The sequence below is a fragment of the Neofelis nebulosa genome, chromosome X (assembly GCF_028018385.1).
Source record: "Neofelis nebulosa isolate mNeoNeb1 chromosome X, mNeoNeb1.pri, whole genome shotgun sequence".
Classification (NCBI taxonomy): Eukaryota; Metazoa; Chordata; class Mammalia; order Carnivora; family Felidae; genus Neofelis; species Neofelis nebulosa.
The window spans coordinates 37,803,003-37,822,292 of NC_080800.1; the positions used below are offsets into that span (position 1 = coordinate 37,803,003).

Genomic DNA, 19,290 nt, shown 5'->3' on the forward strand with positions numbered 1-19,290 from the left:
TCTCTGGGGGCAGGATGCACTGGCAGCTGCCATTCTTGTGTTCTCACTCTACCTTGCTGGCACTGGTGGGCCTGCCCTGTCCCGGGTCCTCCCACAACCTTGCTAAAGCTGGTGAGTATGCCCCACCCCTGTACTCCTCTGCAGACCAGCTAAAGCAGGTGGGTGTGTGCAGTGCACACAGGAGGCAAACCCTTGAGTACCTGTCTCTTCTTGAGTTTCTGGGCTCCATGGGACTGAAACAATAAGAGATGGTATGGGGCGGGGGACCACATGGGCTAAGGGACATCATCTCTGCACTTTCCGTTGGCCCCTCACTACGGCTCACCACTACCTTCCAGGTAGGAGCTTATACACTCATCTAGAGCCGGGAGTTTTGCTACCGTTGCCCAGGAGACCCTTCCACAACACCTGGCCTGGGTGCCAGCAATGTTTATGATTGTGGTCTCACAACATTGTATATATTTGCATCCTTTAAAAAGCTGCTGCCTGAGTGTCTGGCTTCCAATCAGCCCAAAACGAGGTGCTCACTGAGATCCTTCCCTTTGGAACACTGACAGGTTCTTGGCATGTCGTCAACAACTGGGACCTATTCAGAATAAATTAGTCTGCTTAGATCATCAGAAAGAGAAATTAGGAAAACAATCTCATTTACAATTGTGTCAATAAGGATAAAATACTGGGGTGCCTGGGTGGTTCAGTTGGTTATGAGTCCGACTTTAGCTCAGGTCATGATCTCATGGTTCCCAAGTTCGAGCCCCAAGTTGGGCTCTGTGCTGACAGTGTAGAGTCTGTTTCAGATTTTTTGTTTCTGTATCTCTCTCTGTCCCTCCTCCGATCATTCTCTCTCTCTTTCTCTCTCTCTCTCTCTCCCTCAAAAATAAATAAACATTTTTAGAAAAGGATTAAATATGTAGGAATAAATTTAACCAAGGAGGTTAAAGACCTGCACTCTGCAAACTATATGACATTGGCGAAAGAAACTGAAGAAGACACAAATAAATGGAAACTATTCCATGCTCATGAATTGGAAAAATGAATATTGTTAGAATGTCCATATTACCTAAAGCCATCTACAGATTCAGTGCAATCCCTATCAAAATTCCAGTTTTGATTTTTTCACAGAAATAGAACAAACAATCCTAAAATTTGCATGGGACCACAAAAGATCCTGAATAGCCAAAGCAATCTTGAGAAAGAACCAAACTGGAGATATCACAATTCCAGACTTCAAGTAATACTATAAAGCAGTAGTCATCAAAACAGTATGGTACCAGGGCCCCTGGGTGGCTCAGTCAGTTGAGTGTCCGACTCTTGGTTTCATTTCAGGTCATGACCTCATGGTCTCGAGTTCCAGCTCTGCCTCGGGCTCTACACTGACAGTGCAGAGCTTGCTTGGGATTCTCTCTCTCTCTCCCTCTCTCTGCCCCTCCCCTGTGCTCTCTCTCTCTTTCTCTCTCCCTCCCTTTGTCTCAAAATAAATAAATAAGCTTTAAGACACTTATTAAGCTTAAGGAAGCTCCATTCCTTACAGTGTTTTGGGTCTCCTGGACATAAGCCAGGCTTATGGGGGGCTTGTCTCTCCAGTGAAAGTCCCAAGGGTTGAGGTGCTGAATGTGGGGCATGAAACACTTGCTCTTTAGGGAGAAGCTCCATATTTATGAGATCCCTCCCAATTGTGGGTTGTCACGTGGGGTTTTTCGTGAGCCTGTGTCTGCCTCTCCTTCCTATCTCGATGTGGTCCTTTTATCTTTTGTTGTGGAAGAACTGTTCAGCTTGTTTTCAGGTAGTTTTCAGAAGGAGTTGTTCCACATGTAGCTGTCAGTATGATATGCCTGTGGGAGCAGGTAAGTTCAGGGAGCTTCCTACTCCACCTCTTGAACTGTGCTCCCTTGGTGTGAGTCTCTTTTGATACATCTTATTTGGTACTTCATGGGCTTCCTGCATATGGATGTCTGTTTTGCCTGCTTCCTCTGTGCTGAGCCCCAAGGGGATAGCCACACTGAGTCCTCTAGAGTCCATTAAGAACTTTTTCATTGTTTTCTATAGTGCTATGAGTCTTGTGGACACAAGCTCCATTGGTTTTTGGAGATAGGTGTTTTGGGGACAAATCCCTTAGGTGATATTCCTAAAAGCTGGAGATCTAGATGTGGAGTTCACACCTTTTGCTTCTCAGGGAGACACTGTGAGCTGGGGAGTTCCCTCCGAATTGTATGGCACTGTGCCAAGGGTGGGGTATGTGGTAAGAGTGTATCTCAGCTTTTCCTACCCATTTCAGTGCGAACCTTTTCTCATTTGCCGATGTGTAGGATTCAGTCAGCTGGTTTCCGGATTTCTTTCACAAGGAATTGTCCCATGTGCAGCTGTACATTTCTTGTGTCACTGGGAAGAAGGGAGCTCAGGAGATTCCTCTGTCACTAACTTGGACTGGAACCTCCAGCACTCATTTTTAATGTGATCGCCTCTTGCAGCACATGGAAGAAATTTGTCCATGCTTGGCCATGTTTTCCATTTAATCAAGATACCATTTAGCATGGCAAAGAGGTGAAAAGCTTGCCTCAGTTCAGTAAATCTGCAGATTTTGGACAAAGCAACAGAAGTCGGTGAGCCCTGAAAATGGCTGAATAAACTTAAGTTTCTAATGACAACATCTAGGGAATTACGGCTGGTTTTCTTTCTCTCCTGTTCAGAAAGTGTGCAGTCTAGCCAAATTTAGGATGCACCACAGGACCCCAGGAAACATGTCACAAAAATTTGCACATTAAAAAGCAACCTCTCAAAAGCGTGAGATTTCTTAATGGTTAACAGTCTTAGATTCCGTGCTTGACAAAATTTAGAATATTTTAAATGCAGTGGATTATTGTCTGAATATAAAGTTTGCCCAATTTTAAAAAGAAAATAATGAGATTGGATTCCTTGTGGCCTGTGGGGTCACCTCAAAAATTCATTGTCATGGGCTTTGGAATTAATGGAGTTTGAATTCTGTCTCTACCACTCATAAGCTGAGACCTGGGGAAAGTTACTTAGCCTCCGTTTCTTACTTTCCTCATCTCATTATAAGGATTAAAAAGCCTGAAATGCATTTGTCATATAAGTTGTTATTATTATTATTATTAATAAACCATAGTTCATATTCAGTGTAGCAAACTTGATAATTTTATAAGCAAATAAAGTTTAATTTATATATTTTATTTTATTAAAAAAATTTTTTTTGACGTTTATTTTTGAGACAGAGAGAGACAGAGCATGAACGGGGGAGGGGCAGAGAGAGAGGGAGACACAGAATCGGAAGCAGGCTCCAGGCTCTGAACCATCAGCCCAGAGCCCGATGCAGGGCTCAAACTCACGGACCGCGAGATGGTGACCTGAGCTGAAGTCGGACGCTTAACCGACTGAGCCACCCAGGCGCCCCTAATTTATATATTTTAAATTCTCAAGTCAGTATATTGATTTTATGGAGTAAATGACTTCTTTTTTTTAAGTTTATTTTTTATTTTGAGAGAGAGTGTGAGCAGGGGTGGGGGATAGAGAGAGGGAGAGAGAGAGAATCCTAAGCAGGCTCCACACTGCCAGCGAAGAGCCAAACATGGGGCTAGATCTCACAACCATGGATAACGACCTGAGCCAAAGTCCGTCACTTAACCGACTGAGCCACCCAGGTGCCCCTGGAGTAAAGGACTTCTAAACAGTAATATATAAAAGTGTATTTTTTCATTTTCTTTTTTCCTCCACTCTCCTTATTACCCACCCTTCATCTGCCATGAGAAAGAGACAGGCAGAAAGGAAGGGAAGGAAGGATGGAAGGAAGGATGGAAAGAAAACAAAGAAGTATGTTTCCATGTCTTCATAATTTTTGGAAATTTGACTCCTTCAGCTGTTGCTGTTTAAAATACATGTATAATTCAATATGAATTCAAGAAGGACATTATGTTGAAAAGTTTCCCCTCTGGTAAAACTGACACCAGCAGCCCATACAGCTTGTCGGGATCTAAGGTTTCCCTGGGAGCCACTAGAGAAACCTACAGCAGGAGGAGGCATCAAATGGGGCAGCCTGCCTTTCTCAGCAGTGGATCTCAACGGGCCCACATTAGCATGTTTCCAGCAAGAACCACAGACCGCTGGTTGCCAGGAGAAACGCAGAGAGAAGCTGCCATCATTTCTGCTACTCCTGTTTGGTCTCCCAGGTACAGAGCTTTCTGATGGAGGTCAAATTTTTCATGCTGCCTACACTACAGAGGAGAAGAACCCAAATTCGCCTCTGCACTCCCTTTGTCTCCTGCTTTTAGTAGTCTGAGGGCTGACATGTTGTCAGAGAAAGATCTGGTTAGATACTTTGGGTCCTACTAAAACTCTGTCATTTTCACATTTCATGGCAATTGTTAAACAGGATAGGCTTGAATAGTGGCAAAATAATCATTTAGAATACTCTATAAATAACTCAAAAATTAATAAGCATGCCCCTAATACTTTCAGCAGGGAAATTATCTTAATCTTCCACTAATAGGGAGATGGCATGAAAAATTATTTAATCACAAGATACACAATGTTTAGCACTAAAATCAATCCAGGGGTAATATAATAACCAAATATTCTATTGTGATTTTAAAGCTATCATCCAAATTGGTTGCTGAAGAAAGAAACTAAACATAATAACAGCTATGGAACAATTAATATTTTGGTCTCACTAAAAGTTAGCTGTAAGAATTCTCATCCAAAATTACAAGCATAATTCAAAAATCACAGAAGACTCAAAACAAGACACAAAATGACAGTCATGAAATCCTTTGACTGCTCTAATAGCAACTTACATTTATATGGTGGCTTACACTTTGAAATACGATTTCACAGATGTTTTCTTAATATAATAATCCTTTGAAGTAGGTGGATATGCACCATTATTCCTGTTTTTCATATGAATGTACTGAGACTCAGAGAGCTTATGTAACATGGCAATGTCAGACCCTTAATTCTCTCTGCAGGTCACAGATGGGAATATCCGTTAAACAGTAGCCATTGGAAACTATCTGAAGTAGTCTACAGACCAACTCACCTTACGCTTGGGGGCAATTTTTCTTTTTTTTAAGTTTATTTATTTATTTTGAGAGAGGCAGAGACAACACCAGCAAGGAAGGGGCAGAGAGAGGGGGAGAGAATCCCAAGCAGGCTCTGCACTGCCAGCACAGAGCCTGATGCGGGGCTCAAACCCATGAAGCCGCAAGATCGTGACCTGAGCCGAAACCGAGAGTTAGATGCTTAACCAACTGAGCCACCCAGGCGCCCCAGGGGGATTTTTCGAGACAGCTTTATTGAAATATAATTACCTACCACAAATTCACCCTTTTTAAAATTTTCCTTAAATTGAATTATAGCTGGGACACCTGGGTGGCTCAGTCGGTTAAACATCCGACTTCAGCTTGGGTCATGATCTCACGGTGGGTGAGTTCGAGCCCCGCGTCGAACTGTGCTGATAGCTCAGAGCCTGGAGCCTGCTTTAGATTCTGTGTCTCCCTCTCTCTCTGCCCCTCCCCCACTCATGCTGTATCTCTCTCTCCTTCACAAAATAAACATTAAAACAATTTTTTTAAATAAATAAATGGAATTATAGTTGACACACGATGTTACATTAGTTTCAGGTGTACAATATAGTAATTCAACAAGTCTATATGCTATGCTGTGCTCATCCCAAGTGTAGCTACCCTCTGTCACCATGCAACGCTGTTACAATACTATTGACTACATTTCCTATACTGTACCTTTTATCTTTGTGACTTCTTTATCCCCGTGACTTATCCACCTATACATTGTGCGTGTGTGTGCATGTGTGTGCATGCACGTGTGTGATCCTGGTGCTTCTGTTGTGTTATTCTGTGTCATCGGTAGCCCCAAATGAACCACACCTTTTGGTATTCATATCTCATGTCTTCTCCCCCACTGTATCCGGGTTGGACCTGTGTCTGCTTTAGTGAAAAGAATACAGTGGATTTCTGCTATGCCAGTTCTGGGCTTAAGCCTTAAGAGGGCTCAGCATCTTCTGTTTTGTGCTGCCAGGCGCCTGGGCTATCATGAGAGAAGTCTGACTATCCTGCTGGAGAGATCATGTGGAGAGACCACATGGAAAGAGAAAGAAGCCCAGCAATCTCAGAATTCCAGCCGAGCCTGGCCCCAAGCCAATCTGCCTGCTGTATTCAGCCACCCTAGTGACCACTGGGAGAAGTAACAGAAGAACCCCCGGCTGTGCACAGCCCAGGCCACAGAGTTGTGAGACCGTAAAATAAATGTTCTTTTAAACTACTAAGTTCTGTGGTGGGTTTGCTACACAGCAATAGATAACTGAAATAAATGTCAAAGCAATGGGTTTTAGGCTTCATTACTCTTTCCAAGTACACAGTTATTGAATGAATGAGTATTCCCAAATCCTATATCTCAAAGTCCTGATGACAGTTCTATGAATTCTGCATTGGCTATTTTTCATCATCAGGGAAAAAGGAAAGCCTGCCATGAAAGACGAAAAATTTCACAAAATAGGCTTACTTATTTATTTATTTATTGCCAGAGCAATAATGCAGCTAATTGTCTGAACCAAAGACCCAGGCACAACGTGGCCGTCTAGATATGAAACGACGCTCCATAAACTTGCAATTTCATTTCTCACTCATGAACGCTTTTCCGTCCTCTGAGGACCACGGTGTGCGGTCACTTTCAATTCTGGGACTGTCATCTGGGAAAAGGCAGCATCAGTTTGGCCATGAGACCACAGGTTCGCAAATTAGCACATTTTCAGTGCTCCGTTCATTAGTGGATTCAATGAGACTTTTAAAGGGCTGAGAAAAATCATCAAAATGTGAGAAGATGAAAATGATTAAAGAAAGAAATGAAGGTGGGGGAGGCCCGGCACACTGAGCATCCTGTGACACACCGCCGAACAGACTAGAGTCAGTCACATTTGTCACATCGATGGCTCCACCCTTAGGTCATTTGCCACTTTTGAGTGTTCGTAGCATGCTCTTTTCGGACGTTGCTAGGTTGAAATTCCTTTCTCTTCCAAGGAAGACCACATCAGATGTTGCGAGATTCCCCTAAACTGTGTGATTTTAAAGAAAGTGACTTTAAGAGGTTTAACTTACCATAGATTTATGCCTTAATGCAAAAAATCGTCCCGGCTTGCATAATAGAAGTACATGAATTGGGGGGAGGGGTTAAAGGCCTGAACTAATATATCATAAGATACAGTTCTTCCTGCTTTTTCATCTGCCTCTCCAATGGCTTTTGCTAATTCTGTGTGTGTGTGTGTGTGTGTGTGTGTGTGTGCTGATTCTTTCTGAGGCAGCTGATATTGGCTAAGAAATTCTCAGGGGGCGAAGAGAAGCATAACACACAGCCTCTGCCTTGAAGGAGCTTAGCATTTAGTTTGGGAAACAGTAATATAGGAGAGTTTTAACCATTCTGAGCCACAGAGCCTCCGAGGAAGTAATGCTGAAATCAGTCCCTCCTTCATTTGGAGACATGGGCTCAAGTGAAATACCCGTGTTGGTGTCCTCTCACTTCTTTGTGCCAATAGGGCAGCAAGATTCCCTAGTCCTCACTGCATTTTAGTCACCAGAAATATCTACAGTCTCGAAATACATCAACCACCCTATAGCACCTTAGATTAAACAGTAATACGTTTTTAGTTGAAAATGAAAATTACATTTCAGATATTTTTTTTCTAATAAAATAGTCCAAACAGGTGAATGGAGCATGAGCTATTATTCTCATTCTTTGGGTCGAATAAACTGAGAGAGGTCCACACACTAGATTTAAAAGTCAGGAGGTAATGTGCTCATAGATAATAGGTTTGCTGACTTTGAGCCCAAACTCCCCAGAAACATAAATCTTATTCCATCTAGTTATCCCAGTTGGGAGTCGAAGGGGGCAGTTACAAAGCAGTTGATGATTTATATGAAAAGGAAGAGGGAGTCCTAAGCTCAGAGGTCATGGGGTTGCTGGGATGCTGTCAGAAAAGAGTTGGTCCCTCACTCTACATCCCATTTTTATTTTATTTTTATTTTTTACATATTTATTTTTTAATGTTTGTTTATTTTGAGAGCGATAGAGAGTGGGAGAGGGGCAGAGAGAAGGAGAGAGAGAATCCCAACCTCGAGTTCATGACCTGAGCTGAAGTCAAGAGTTGGCCACTTAACCAACTGAGCCACCCAGGCACCCCTCTACATCCCATTTTTACGCAGAAACTTCCAACTCAAAGCAGAAAAGGAATGATGGGACTAACATGGGAGAAGGCTCATTTTCTTTTCCAGTGTTGAAATAATACAGGTTTCCTGGTGCGTAAGACAGTATTAGGTTTACCATATCTGTATTGTTTTCACCATGGTGTATGCATATGCATGTACATATATATGCACATATGCACACACATATGCATATTCATACATGAATACACATGTATATGTTATCATCTTAATCTACTGTATTTAGTGGACACATAACCTGGGAAGAACACTGGGCCCTTTCTATTTTCATCTGCACCATACTAACTAACTTGCTGAGAAGCTTCCAGCCCCATGGTGAATAGAACTAGAACAACACTGCACAACTCTGTGGACTCTCAACTGCCCTCATGTTTGAGTTACAGAGCAAGGAACCTTTCTCATCTTCTCATACCCCACAGTATCCTTCAGAAGTGTTTGAACAGGGTCTATTTTTCTAGAACAAATCTAAGGCACGAACCGGGCTAACAGAAAACTCAGTTTGAATTTTTGGCCTGTAGTAAATGATTCAAACTCTCCATGCCTCAGTTGTCTTTTTAGTAAATCGGGGATGATTAAAATAGAGTCTAAGTGCTCCTTGATGGGAGCTTAACCATGTTAGAAATTCCTTTGACAACAAGGAACAGATTTACTCTAAACACAGGATTGTTGTTACTTTTTTCCTCAATGGTCCTGTGAACTTAAATAAGAGACAATACAATGCATACCCTGTGTGTACTGGCATTTTTTCCCTTCTCCTTCTTCATGAGAGCAAAGAAAAGACACGGGTAATCCAACCGTGGCAAAGGAGTAAGCCTCTTCCATAGCTCAGGCCAGACATTTCTCATGCTTTGTCTAGCTGTCTTTAATTTTCTGTTTGATTTTCCACTGCTCTCAAGTAGGATAGAGGGCTGTTTTGGCAGAAATTAACTGTGCAAAAATGTTTTACCATCTGCTAGAATATTCTTGGATGTTATTCCTCCAGAGCACTCATTATTAAAAATATTTATTGGACATTGACAATAGATCAAATTCTGTTCATAATATGGCTGCCTCACAAGCTACTACTCAAACAAGAGCAAAAAAAAAAAATACACAAAAATCCAATATTGATTGCATTTAAGAATGGGCAAGAGTTAGTTCTATCCCTGAATTCTGCTGTTCTTGACACTATTTTTCCTCTTCTAGGAGAAAGTTATTTAAGGCAAGAACTGTGTTTTTCTTATTTAGAATATGCACAGCCCTTAACACAATGCCTTGTGTGCATAGAAGAGGCTAAAAATGTTGACTGATTGACAAAACTGTGAAGGCCTGTGTCATCAACTGAATTTCAAGTTTCTTAAGGGGCAGTGACAGGATTTACTATTTCTTAGGTGGGGGAACATCTGTTTGTTTCTGTTTTTAATGCCTGGCATCTGACTCCCCAGGCTAGATTTGAAAATTTGCCCACGATAGAAGCTGAAACAAGAGATATTTGTTTTCTCAGCCTCCCTTGTAGCTTGAGGACTGGCAAGTGACCTAGTTAGACTGATTAGAAGCTAGTAATGGTAAGGATCAGGTACCGTGGAGAATTCATTGGAAGTAGCAATATTTGCCATTTCGGGAGTGGCAATGGTAGCCTTGCAGGCTGTGGGGGAGGGTACGTGGTGAGACAGGAAGCTTTGAAATTGTGTGGGTTATGAAAATGGACCCAGGAACTAAGCTGTATGTTTTCGGGAGGGGACTCTGGGAGCCCGCTGGAGGGGGAGGGCGGAGAACTGCCTGTGTCGGAGCAGAGAAGACACTATCTGCATTTAAATAATAAGAAGAGAATCCTACAGATGTCAGTGTTATGAATCAATGTCAAGCAGTTCATTCTTTTTTGTAGTCATTCAACGATCATTTACTGAAGACTTGTTGTGTGTCATATGTTGCTCTAGGCTCTGGAGATAGAACGACGGATGAGACAGATAAAATCCTCAACTCAAGGAGCTTATATTCTAGTGAGAGAGATAATACGCCATCAAGGAAGCAGAAATATATTCTAGGTATCAGCTATTTTGGACAGAGTTGTTAGAGAAGTTCTTTCTCTGAGGTGGCTACATTTCAGAAGAGTGTTAAAGTGAGGAAGCGTAGGACAGGTGCTTCAGGGAGAGGGAGAGCAGGAACAAAGTTCCCGAGGTACAGTTGTACTTGACCTGCTTGAGGAATGGTAAAGAGGCTAGTTTACCTGGAGCTGAATGAACCAGGGGAAGATTGATAGGAGATGAGGCTGGAGAGTGTCAGGCACTGTGATGTGCTGACCAGATCCCCCTTTAATGGACTTGTTGTCCCAGCTTTAAGAGTACTGTGGACAGACCTTCCCCAGCTACTGAGAGCCACCTCCACCAAGGTCCTGCCCCTTCCTAGGGCTGCCAGCATCCAATGACTGATCAATGAGGGAGTCTAAAGGCCCAGCATCTTGACCTAACTTAGGACAACTCTAAAACACCATTCCACCTCTAGAACTCTACATGACATTGGCCAAGACTCTTGTTGAGCCTATGTCAAATTTCAATTTCTTCCTCTGCCTGTTCTTGCTTTGTTCCCCTCCTTTGCACAGATGCTGATCCCAAGGACACTCCCTAATAAATACCTTGCCCTCTAGCCTCCGTCTCAGATGGGGAATCCAACCTGCAACAGAGAATTGGATACGGACTTGTGTAGGTGACTGATGTGTTATGGGAAGCCTGTAGGTTTCTGAGCAAAGGAGTGATGTCATCAGACTTATATTTTAAAAGGGGTTGCTTGTCTGCTTTGTGCAGAAGAGACTGTCAGAGGAAAAGAGAAAGTTGGGGAAGTATTGCAATGATCCAGGCAAGAAATGATGGTAACATAGACTAGAGAAGCATTGAAGGAGGTGATAAGAAATGAATCAGGATGTATTCCAAAGCCAGAGCTAAAAGGATCAAACAACGCTCTTTAACGCATCAAAGGGGCCGTTAGCCTTAACAATTAGCATCAGAAACAAGAGTGGATTTAAAACGTGGCTGTTTTACAAGCACAATTATTGCTTACAATGTGCCACACTAATAAAAATCAAGTCTCGTCTCATATTCATTACCCAAATGGTCTACATCCTGGGAACAAATGTCACTGGGTTACCTGGTGGGATGCCCAGGTAGTGCTGGTGAGGCTGGTGGCCTATTCGCTGACTCTAATATCGGTTCCTGCTAGATACCAGGTGATGAACAATCATTTAGGGTCAATTTGTTCAGGTTTGTTTGAAAGGCCTATTGAATTCTGGCTTTTTCTGTGATTCCTTTTGCTCAATTCAAGGTCTATTGTGATGCCTTGAGTGTTAGCTGTCTCTTATTACTATAAAACATGGGCTTGGGACCTCTCCCACTGACCTTGTAACTTTCAACTAGTCATACCCACGGTGCGGCATGCAGGAACAAATGAAAGCAAACAGCAAACATTTCAGGGCTGTTCACACTTTTCTACAGCACTCTCCAATTTCTCCCTGTTGTTGACCCTTGTCCCTGTCTCTCATGTTTTCCCCCTGCCCCAGCAATTTGGACTTGACATTTAGACTTGCTCTTCCAAGTATTGATTCTCAGCATTCTCTAGGAATTTTGACTCAGGTGTCTACTTTTGTCCTCCTGTTCGTGGCTGTCATATAGGAAGCCCTAGATTAGCTGTGGACCCAGAACCCCACCCCAATTCTGCCCTCCCTGGATGAATCCCCCACTGACGAAAGGCTGCCTCACCAGCTGGCTGTCTTTCCTCCGTGCTCCCGCTATGGCTCTATGGTCGTCTACTCTTTGCATGGGTGCATGTCAGAAAATCCCACACCCAGCTTCTCTTTGCTCATTCTCCCTGTTTTGGGCTTTTCTTGGCATCCGCTCCTAATTTATGCTCTTCCGTTTTGACCACAGCCCCCTCCTTACCAACAGAGACCTCTTGGGCCTCTAAGGATGAAGGAACCACATCTTTTGCCACATTAATTCTGCAAGTTTACTTACATTAATTCTAGCAATAAACATCATTATTACAGCTCATATTCATGGCGCACATAGCTCTGCATCTGATGGTGCATGTGTTGGCCCAGGCCGCCATAACAAAACACCACATCTTGGGGTGTGTAAACAACAAAAATTTATTTCTCACCGTTCTGGAGACTGGAAGTTCAAGATCAAGGTATTAGCAGTTTGGTTTCTCCTGAGGTCTCCTTGGCTTGAGACGGTCACATTGTCTCTGTGTCCTCAAGTTGGTCTTCACCGTGTGTGTGCACACATTCCTGGTGTCTCTTCCCCTTGTAAAAAAGATACCAGTCCTATTCGATTAGGGCCCTACCCTTATAACCTCGTGTAATCTTAGTTACCTCTTTAAAGGCCCTGTCTCCATATATAGTCACATTGAGGGTCAGGGCTTCAATATATGAAATTTGACGGGACACAATTCAGTCCATAATAGTGCATTCCCCACTTTGCCTACCAAATCTCATTTAATCCTCTCAGGAACTCCATGAGGTAGGTGGGTTCCCTATCATCCCCATTTTACATATGTGGAAATTGAGGTTTACTTTGTGTAAGGTGAAACCTGTAATTTTAGGTGCATTTAGGCCTGAATTCCATATCTGAGTGAAAGCACAGCTCACTCCCTTAATCTTTCTTGTAGACATCTTCTCCAAGGTTATTTACCTCTTTTGTAGGATTTATGTCAGGTTACTCTAATTCTACTACAAGGTAGAGTATTCTACTAATACTCTAATATGGGTCTTTTTCTTCTATTGGCTGTGAGCTCCTTGGTGACCTCCAGAGCTATTTGGAGTCCACAATGACCTGTTCAGCTGTAAGGCCTGTACTGCCTCTGGTTTGTTGTGCAAGAGTCCTGAGAGACAGTGGAAGTCAATCCAATACAAGGGTGTAAATCATGGGGCTGTAGTTGGTGCAAGGCTCTGCGGTCTGCTTTTATTGCATTCTGGGAGGAGGACAATTTGATAAGTTTCCATGATTTGAAGTGGGAATGAAAAAGCGCGGGCATGCAATTCATTCTATTCAATTTCACCATACACCAAGGTCTGTACCCTCCACCGCAGTCAAGACTCTGAGCAAACAGCTCCATCAACTCGAGGACATGCTGGGTTCTCCTTTATAGCATGTTCAGCTCCTTCCCTATCCCAAATCCTTGGCAACAATGAATCTGACCTCCATTTAAAAATTTTCCCATTTCAAAAATATTATCTTAATGAAATCATGTGGTATATCACCTTTCAGGATTGCCTTTTTCACTCAGGGTCGTTCTGGACATTCATTCAAATTGTGGTATGTATCAACAGTTCATTGCTTCCTCTTTCTGAGTGGTAGTCCATGTGTATATGAATCACAGTCACTTAGCCATCTTGTTGAAGGATATCTAGGCTGATTCCAGTCTTTGCCTATCAAAAATTAAAACCACTATTGGGGCACTATTGGGTGCCTATCACCCAATAAATTTTGCCTATAAAAAATTAAAACCACTATTGGGTGGCTCAGTTGGTTAAGCATCTGACTCTTGGTTTCAGCTCAGGTCATGATCTCACAGTTCATGGGTTCGAGCCCAGCAAGCTCCACACTGGCAGTGAAGGATTTCTCTCACTTCTCTCTGCTCCTCCCCCACTCACACTCCCCCTCCAAAATAAATAAATAAACAAACAAAAAAAAACACTATTGACATTTGTGTATAGGTTGTTGTGTGAACATTTCTCTAGAATAAATGCCTAAGAGTGCAATTGCAAGGTCCCTCTGGATGAGGGAAGAGAGTTTCAATTCCAGGGGGGACAAAGAAGCTTTCTGGATGGGGCCTCTTGCTGTAGTGGAGTTCCCTTTTGCTGTTTCTACCCATCTGCCTCAGTTATCTCTCGGTGGGGTAGGGGCGTCTAAGGCACGACCTAGATGGAGAGCACTTCTCCTGATTGCTTATTGTTGGTGAGGCTCCCTATTGGTCCCTCTTGTGAGTGATGTCTTGCATGATGTTGTCAGATGGACTCCCATTCAATCTGAGGAAGAAATGAACCTACCTGGGCTGCCTTCTGTTGCTAGGTCAGGAGTAGGGAAAGGCTGGGTCTGAGTTGTCTTCTTCTATCAGGTGGGAGCACATAAGACACTGTGCTGCTAGGTTGTTCTTTTAGTCTTGGGGTCTCAAAAGAGTTCATCTTCTTACCATCTTCCCAACTTCTCATTTTGCTGTTTCTTTCCTAATTTCCAGGGTTTATAGTTGTGCTTAATGGGGAGGAACAGGGCAAAAGGGGTCTATGCGATCTTGTCTGGAACTGGAAGTCTGGACTGATTTTTAAGATAAGCAAAGAGGTGGCCATTTTAAGATAAAAATTGAGGTGATAGGTAATGGCTGTTTTTTACTGCCTTTTTTTTAAATCTATTCAGAGCAATATTACACAGCAGCAGCTCTGACCCTGACTGGTTTCAGCCTTTTGCATGTAAGATTTCCCCTAGTTTTCACATATCTAAGCAGATTGCTACCCTCCCATCTTTTATTATGGGGTAGGAGTGGAGTGGGTGGATGGAAATAGGAAGTTTCACCCTCATAGTGGACATTTGTTTCAAAGGACTCATGCCCCTTTTTCTAATTTCTTCTAGGGCAGAAATGACTGTTGTGAAATTCAACCCATACTCCATGGCCTTATTGAGGTGGATCAATGGGAAGGTACTTCCCTGTTCTTTAGAACCAACGTTGAACATCAAGCTTTAGACAGACACCTGCCAGAGACTTAGCAAGCATTATATGTTCCGTTTGTTCCAACAGCATGAAATTTATCTTTCTGAGAAGGGAGCACTTCGAATTTTGTTGGACTAATTTAAGAAGAGCTAATAGACACGATCTTTTATTTCCACCTTTTCTTTTTCTTGAGAGACAGAAGACTAATGCATCCATGCAGGGGTCAGGGGCTTTAAGCTTTTGAAGTAGAATTTTTCCCAAGAATCTTCTGAACGATGCTCATAAGAATCCTGTAAGATAGGTATTATTTCCTCCATTTTATAGATGATGAAGCTCCATCTCGACAAGGGTAAATGACTTAACCCCTGTCTAATGAGGGACAGGAGAATCCACCCAGCTTTGAATTCTAGTCATGACTCAAAAGCCCATGTTGTTCCCTTAATTTAGTTAAACTTTTATTAAGTGTCAAGCATTGCGTTAAGCTCTATACACATCAAATGCTGTCTTAGCCAAGAAATGCTCTATTATAAATTTTTAAGTCCTGTGAAATTGTTCTCCTCAGTTTTCCTTTAGGTGAAAGCTACATGGACACAGGAGCAAGGTACAAATGTAATGGCCAGCAAGGGACATGATCCATTTCCCAGACTACAACTGTAAGGAATCTCTGTGTTCTTTACGTCTGATGTCTTGAAGATAATGATATTGATTGTATTTCCATCCAAAACATCACTAGTACAGGATTTCCTGAATAAAGGATATAATTATAGTCACTATGTAAGTGGTAGTTTAATGGGGAGATTTTTAAAAATTTATTTTGGGAAGAGAGAGAGAGAGTGCATGTACGGGAGGGACAGAGCAAGACAGGGACAGAGGATCCCAAGTGGGCTTTGTGCTGACAGCAGAGAGCCTGATGTGGGGCTCAAACTCACGAACCGCGAGATCATGACCTGAGCCAAAGTCGGATGCTTAATCACCTGAGCCACCTGGGCACCCCAATGGGGAGATTTTATAATAGATTAGATGTTACAATGTTCAGAAATGTAAATTTTACTCATATTAAGAAAACAACAATTTCTTTAATTCTGCATCATGTTTCTCTTACCCTACTATGGTAAATATTTTCTCTCTTCTAACTTCATTTGGCTATGGCAACGGGTAGCGAAGGAAGAGTACAACTGTGAAGTCTTTGCAGCTAGAGACGTCTGGTTGGAATTCCCGCTCTGCCACTTACTTTCTCTGTGACCTTAGGCAAGTGTCTTCAGTTCGCTGAACCTTAGTGTCTTCTGTGAGAAAATAATAGCACCTCTCTCATATAGCTGCTTAGAGGGTTGAATGTGGTTAAGTACCTGGCACATAGTAGGGTCCCCCAAATGCTAGTTCTTTCCCTGTTTCCTCTGTCCACTCTCAGAATGACCTTTGATTAAAAGGATTTATATTAAGTTCTTAGAGAGGAACAAGTCCCATTTCCCATTGAGTCTGAATTCCTGAGTTGAATCCTTTGTTTTGTCAATGACACGTGTAGCAGAATCATCTCTTCCTGGGGCACCTGGGTCGTTCAGTCAGCTAAGCATCTGACTTCAGCTCAGGTCACGACCTCACATTTCTTGGGATTGAGCCCCCATCAGGCTCCCCGCTGTCAGTGCAGAGCCCGCTTCAGATCCTCTGTCCCTCTCTCTGCCCCTCCCCCACTCACACTTGTGCTGTCTCTCTCAATATCTCTCTCTCTTAAAAATAAATAAACATTAAAAAAAAAAAAAGAATAGCCTCTTCCTATTGCTTTGAAAAGTGTGTGCGATAGTCTCACCCTTACCATAAGCTAAAAAGGGCAGTCTGAGTTTTGGTTTCTGAGTTCAGAACTCTTTGTCGATGAGATTGTTATTGGCTTGTGTACTGCAGAGCTAAAGATAGAGTTTTTGAGGCATGGAAAAAGCCTCCCCACTCAGGGGATTCTAGAAATTCCAGGCCTGAGAGGCAGAGATGGGCCCACGAGGAGATAGGTGTCTGGGAGGACAATTTTCCCCGAGGCCAGAGAGGGTTTATTTTAGAGAAGGACTTTCTCATAAGGTGTCTCATGTAGTACCATGGATGTCTATGACCTTTTTATCATAAATTGCCAAGAGGTGGCTAGGACTGAAGGATAAGAGATATGAACTTGAGAGTTCAGATACAGATCTTTGGGCCACTTTTAGGCTTGGACAATAAGCATCTGCTAAGACTACAGGGCCCTGCCAGAATATCCTATAAGAACCTCTGTGAGGCAGGTTAGGTAAAGTACTATGGAAACAAGGAACTCTTGAATCTCAGTGACCTCACACGAAAGACGTTTATTTCTTGCTCACAGCCTTCATGGTTGACTAGGGACTCTGTTCCACATTGCATCCACGCCCTGGGGCCCACACAGGGAATAAACCCTCTCTGAAAACATTGCAAAGGATGCAGTGGATCTCAGAGAGCTTCTTCCTGGAGTGGCACACATCATTTCAGCTCACTTTTCGCTGGCCAAGGTAAGTCTTTTTTTTTTTTTAATTTTTTTTTAATGTTTATTCATTTTTGAAAGACAGAGAGAGACAGAGCACAAGCAAGGATGGGGCGAAGAGAGAGGAGGACACAGAATCTGAAGCAGGCTCCAGGCTCTGAGCTGTCAGCACAGAGCCCAACACGGGGCTTGAACTCAACAACTGCGAGATCATGACTCAAGCCAAAGCCGGACGCTCAACCGACTGAGCCACCCAGGTGCCCCTGGCCAAGGTAAGTCTTATGGCTGCACCTAACTTTGTGCAGGTAGAAATACAATCCTGCCATGTGCCCTGGAGGAAAGAGAACAGAATATTGTGAACAATCCTAATGCTTTTAACAGTCTGCCTTTCTGGTCATGGAATGCTCAGTTTACTCCCCTCTTACGCATAAAACATTCAGACTTAACTCAAAGGAGGCAATCCAAAAGTCCCATTTAGTCTTGGCATCAAAGTTCAAAGTCCAACATCTCTGGGTCATGCACGGTAGTCTCTACATCTAGGAGTGATATGCAATGATGACTATTTCAGGTCTAGATGGAACTTCTCTTGATCCAGAGACATATGAACTAACACTGGGAAGTATCCCCACGTATATAGCATTCACAGTAGAATAGAGGCAAGCTAATGGCAATAATGTTTCTATTTTACAATTGGAAAAATGGGAGACGTTGGTCTGTAGAGATTCTACTGGGCAGGAATTGGAAGGGTCCTCTGTCAAGGAAATGGAGAACACTTAATTATTCAGCCCCAGTTCTATTTCTTAGCTCTTAGTCACTCTCTTGGGCCTCATTTAGAAAGGCATAGGAGGGCATGTTCTCCTTGGGGGATAAGCCCTGCGTCAATCTACTTTGGCTCGGTCATGTCAAACTGCCACAGACTTTCTTTATCCAGGCCCGTGGCTTCTTTGTCAGTACAGCTCCCTCAAAAAATTTGCTTTGTATCTATTTAATTCCACTTATGTGTATATTCCAGTGACCACACACACACTTCTTCTGTAGATATCTTTGTTTTGATTTAAATGAAGGGACTTTACTACTCTTTGATGGGAGAGCTACGTTCTCATGTTTGTAACAATTATGAGAGGTTAGTTGTTTATGCTATACTAACAAACAAATGCAAAATTATAGCGGCTTAAATAAATAAAGATCTGGTCTCTCGCTAGTGCTTTGAGACCACTGAAAGTCGGCTGAGAGCTCTACTCTGTCCCCTCACTCTGGTAACCAGGCTGAAAGAAAAGAAAGCATAGTGAATCACAGTGTGGCTCTTCGAAGTCCTTTTTTGAAGGTATGCCTTATACCCACTCACACTTCACGGGATGAAACTTTGGGACCGATGATCTGATACAGACATAATTGTAGTGGGGTAATATTTTACTATTAACTGATATGTTTTCCTTTCTCTGTAAGTACTTTTGTCCCATGGCTCCTCTCTCGCCTCATCTCCTTGGGCACCCAGGACTTACTGAATCAGTGAAGGAAGGACACAGCACAGTAAGAGAATACATTCTCAGCTGGGGTGGAGATCTGTGGAAGATTTCAAAATAAATGGTTCAAGCTCCTAGCAGAAACAGTGGGTTGAAAGAATGGGTTTTGAATCTCAACAGCCTGTGTTTTGAGTACCAAAAATCAATATTTATGCCATAAACAGTAGATTGGTGATGCCACATGCTGAGAAGGTCGGTTCTCCTTCCTTAGACTCCGTAAGGATTCTATTGTCAGGGTAGTAGAGAAAAGGGGACATACAGATAAAAGCTGGAGTGGTCTGACCCTGTACTGTAGGCTCCCTCCCCAGGTTGTCTTGATCTCTTATCATTTTTTTTTTAACTTAACCGATTTACAAAAGTAAATCACCGTGGC

General features: G+C 42.7%; 1 long non-coding RNA gene across 2 annotated transcripts in view; it reads right to left on the bottom strand.

The window, feature by feature from the left end:
* LOC131501989 (uncharacterized) overlaps nucleotides 1-19,290 on the bottom strand; it is a 143,229-nt gene that overhangs the window by 79,733 nt on the left and 44,206 nt on the right. For both annotated transcript variants that reach the window (XR_009256942.1, XR_009256941.1), the window contains exon 2: nucleotides 12,372-12,516. This is a non-coding gene — a long non-coding RNA (uncharacterized LOC131501989). The remainder of the gene's footprint in view (nucleotides 1-12,371; nucleotides 12,517-19,290) is intronic.